Genomic DNA, 4113 nt, shown 5'->3' with positions numbered 1-4113 from the left:
TATGAGTATGAGAATCCTTGGGGATTATATGGAGGATAAAACTCATAGTTTTGATGAAAAATATATCCTGTGATATATCCTGCTCTGGAAAATTTCTGACACACTTTGTAGAGTGCTTTCTTTTGTAGTGGGTCATCATTTAGGTTGAGTTGGGTCAAAAGTGGTGCTGTGCAGATGATGCCCCATTTATTTTTTTTCAATTTGGCATTTCAGGTTATTTTTCTTTTTTCAAATTCTAGCCATGTAACATTGATTCTTTTTGACAGCTGACAAAGGATCCTAACCTTTTTTATAACCCTGCCAAACCGCAAAATGTATGAAACACTCAAAGCCTTTTTTTTTCCATCGTCGCCTGTGCACAGCACCGCATTGATGAATCATGGAAGCCATTCAAAGAGAATGAATGGGTGCAAATGACTGTCCGCAATTATTCACCATTGAAGTCTTTCACACGTTTTATGGATCGGAGACTAATTAATGAAAAATAGAAGCCATCGGATCTATTGCTTAATTCTCCAGGGTCCCAATCACCCCTTCACTGGAGCCTGGAACAGTTTAATCATCATACCTCAAGAGCATAAGGCCAGTCCCCCAGTCGATTATTGCAATTCAATTTAGTGTATTAATTAAAGCCATTGCCGAAGGGTGTGTTCTTTCTCTCAACTCGAGTTGAGTCATGTTTTCCACTCCCAATATGTTTGCTCATCTCTGGCTCCATTGTGTTTGACAGGGTGCTAATTTACTTCCACGTGCTGAACATCATTGTTGGTCAGAATCTGGCAACTCACAATAAATTCTTCTGTGCTACTCAATTAGGATTACTACTGCCTTACATTGGGAAGGGCATCAGGAGTGACTCTTGGTGGTTATGGGCTTGGTATTGCATGTCTCTGAGTGAGGTTAAAAGCAACATGTTTGCAATCTAGTCAATTTGAGTAGTTTAGCAGCCAAGAGTTTCGCAACAGAGATGCATCTTTGTCATGACAACCATTTAAAGCCATATTTGAACCGCAGATTTCTGGAAACCACATTGCTTTAGATGAAACAATTGGCAGACTCTATGAAAAAAACAAATTGAAACTGTTAAGATTTTACATTGGCACAAAAGAAAATACTCCAACATCTCATTTGGATGAATGCAGTGAAGCTCATTCATCTGTCACCAACATGGTGGGAGAAAGTGCGCAATTGATTGATTGACTCTCTTATGTCTACACACACATGCACACACATCAGTTTAGGAGCATTTCATTATTTGTACTTTGAGATGTAAAACATCTGTCATGGTCAACCTTGCGTAGGGCAGTCTACAGTTGTATTTTCCTTTTGTGTCTACAATTGATTTCATGGTTATTATTCATTCATTCAATTTTCCATATCACTTATTCTCCTAATGGTTTCGGATATGGTGCCACTTTCAGTTTGACCTAAAGGTTTGAAGTTGATATGTCATGTAATGTTGCAAATATTTGCACTGTTCAAACAAAAGCAATTCTTTTTGTACTTGATATTGTATTCCATTTATATGTTTGTGATTGCTGTTCATACCAATTTGTCAATGTTAATAAAATTTGTTCCAAATAATTCATGTTTTTTTTAAACACAAGACACCACCTGCTGACGAAATTGAAGAGTGACAATTATGTTATCATTTACAGGCAAGTGATTGTGTACTGGGGTGCAGGAATACTATTCAGATCCACATTGGTTAAGTATTTGTGGTTAAAATCAGCAACCAAGACAGTATATTTATTGACACCCAGAATGATTTGACAAATGAACATTTCATATTGATCAAATATGCTTTCCTTATACAGTAACAAAAACAGCAGACAAAAAATGATTTAAATTGTGATTGCTATATATTATTCGTCCTCAAATGTATCCCAATAATCCATTTAAAGTGAAGTGATAAAAGAAATGATGAACAAAGGGTTGAAGAAATGGCAATGGTCGTCGGATTCAGCCTTCATTAAATGTTACTTCGAACCAGTTGAGGAGCCATAAAATGGTTTCACCCAAACACACACCAAAAAATATATGGTTATTGCTTTGAGTAATTCATGTTTAAATTTTAATGTAATATAATTCCAGTATGACTGGTATACGGAAACAAAAATGCTTTCACCAAAGGTTAATGTCTCTGACCCCTGAAAACATCATGCTTCTAATTTAGAATTGCAGTAAGGGCCTCTCTGAGGTGCAAGTACAAGTTCACAGCCTGATACGGCTCTTTTGGTGGCATCAGACCAGACTGGGCCATTAAGGAAGCACACAATACAAATACATCCGGATCACAAGGCATAGTTAAACGGAAGACACACTGGCTTTTGCATAGTTGAACTTGTTCATTGTCAACTGTGGAGAGGAAGTCCCTTGTGCCATAAAGTTCAGGTAAAGAATACATCACGTTGGGCCGACCACTGGGGACATTTATGTTCTTTGAGGGCCTGATGAGATGGCTGTTCCAAACACGGGCAGTATCATCCAACTCATCCTGTTGAGAATAATATCAGAATCAGAATCATCTTTTTTTGCCAAGTATGTAGTACACACAAGGAAATTGTCTCCTGTAGCTGCACTAGTCTCATCAAAAAATGGAGGCACTATACAGTTCTATTGGGGTTACTTTTTAGAGAGTTAATTGCTTGAGGGAAGAAGTTGTTTATTTAAACAGCCTGCTGGATTTGGTGTGATATACAGACAGATTTAGGAAGAGTTGCACAGTCATAGCAGCTCTTATGAGCAAGAAATTATAGAATTAGACTGCTTTTCTCTCCCTGCTCCCTCCTTTCTACCTTAAACTCGTCACTCATGTTTACTACTCTGCCCATCCCCACTTTTCCTTCATCTTTTCCTTGATCATTTCACCTTCACCCTATGTCCCCACACACACAGACCACTATCTTCTTTCCACTATCCGATTATTTACCTTCTTTTGTGTCCCATCAACACCCTCTCAAATACAAAAATACATATTTCATAAATGGAGCTACAGAATATATGAACTCACCTGAATAAGTCCCATGCAACAAAATTGCAGGATGCTTTTGTCCAGAAATCCACCATCAAAGAAGCCATTGTCTCTGAGGTCTTTGAAGAGTGATAACCAGAATTCCATGCATTGGCTGCGAAGAAACCCCCACCAATATTCAATTCTTTGATTGGCGGTGCTGGCTCCATCCAAGTAACTGTCAAGGGTGCTGCCTGGCGGTATGGGCACCAGGAAACGCTGGAAGCCTTTAACATGACCATTTTCAGTCCCCAAATCAGCTCGAACGATTCGAGGACAACCTCCCAAACGGTGCACAACTTCAATGTAGTAACCTCCAATTAACTTCGGGTCACTACTTGTTGTGTAGGCATCGAGCCACATTATTTTCCTTGAAAAGCCATCAATAGCCCCATTGATGCAAATTCCAAACGGTTTCAGTTTGTCATATGAATCCATATGCCAAATAAAATTCGGCCCTTTCGAGAAGTAGTTTCGTCGTCTCAGACGTCTTGCTTGCCTTAAAGACCATTGGAAGGGTAAAATTATCTCTTTGACAATTCAGTCAATATCTAAGGCAGGGCAGGCCAAACCCTTTTGACCAAAGATCGACTTTTGAAGCAACCAAGCTTGAGCGATTGACACCATCGCACATATGCGAGTATATATACACAAGCACGCACTCACACGGGCACCTAACCATGCACACACGAGAGATAAACGCACACCACGATGAGCAACAGCCAAAATTGCCCTTAACATGAACAAAAAAAAATACCGTACACAGAAACACAATCAACATATTGGGCACCCCTGATCTAAGGAAATATCTGTCATGTCTGTAGTGGAAATATTTTATTGAATTGTGTTAGGTAAGAAACTTTGATGCTTGTGTTAAGGCTATTTATTTAATATTATTTTTACACCCACTAGCATTATAATACAATATAAGTCAAAACCAAAACTGAGCATATTGACCAGAAAACTGTAAAGCCATTTGTAATTAATTTTAGGCCAATTAAACAACAAATAAAGGAAAATAAAGCTATGGCAAAAATAATAACTCGTTAAATTGAACTTTTAATCCCATGGCTGGGGAGAACTAATGAAGTATTTCATAT

The 4113-nt window shown here is 38.3% G+C and overlaps 1 long non-coding RNA gene across 1 annotated transcript; it reads right to left on the bottom strand.

The window, feature by feature from the left end:
- Positions 1-1708: 1708 nt before the first annotated feature.
- Positions 1709-3515, bottom strand: LOC148901330 (uncharacterized). The gene is made up of 2 exons (XR_016117823.1): positions 3014-3515; positions 1709-2497 (listed from the first exon to the last, which is right to left on the bottom strand). It is a non-coding gene; the product is annotated as an uncharacterized LOC148901330 (long non-coding RNA).
- Between the last annotated feature and the right edge of the window lie 598 nt (positions 3516-4113).

This window comes from Hippocampus bargibanti, linkage group LG02 (genome assembly GCF_051943395.1).
Source record: "Hippocampus bargibanti isolate YZ-2025 linkage group LG02, ASM5194339v1, whole genome shotgun sequence".
Classification (NCBI taxonomy): Eukaryota; Metazoa; Chordata; class Actinopteri; order Syngnathiformes; family Syngnathidae; genus Hippocampus; species Hippocampus bargibanti.
This window is presented reverse-complemented; position numbering and strand designations above follow the sequence as displayed.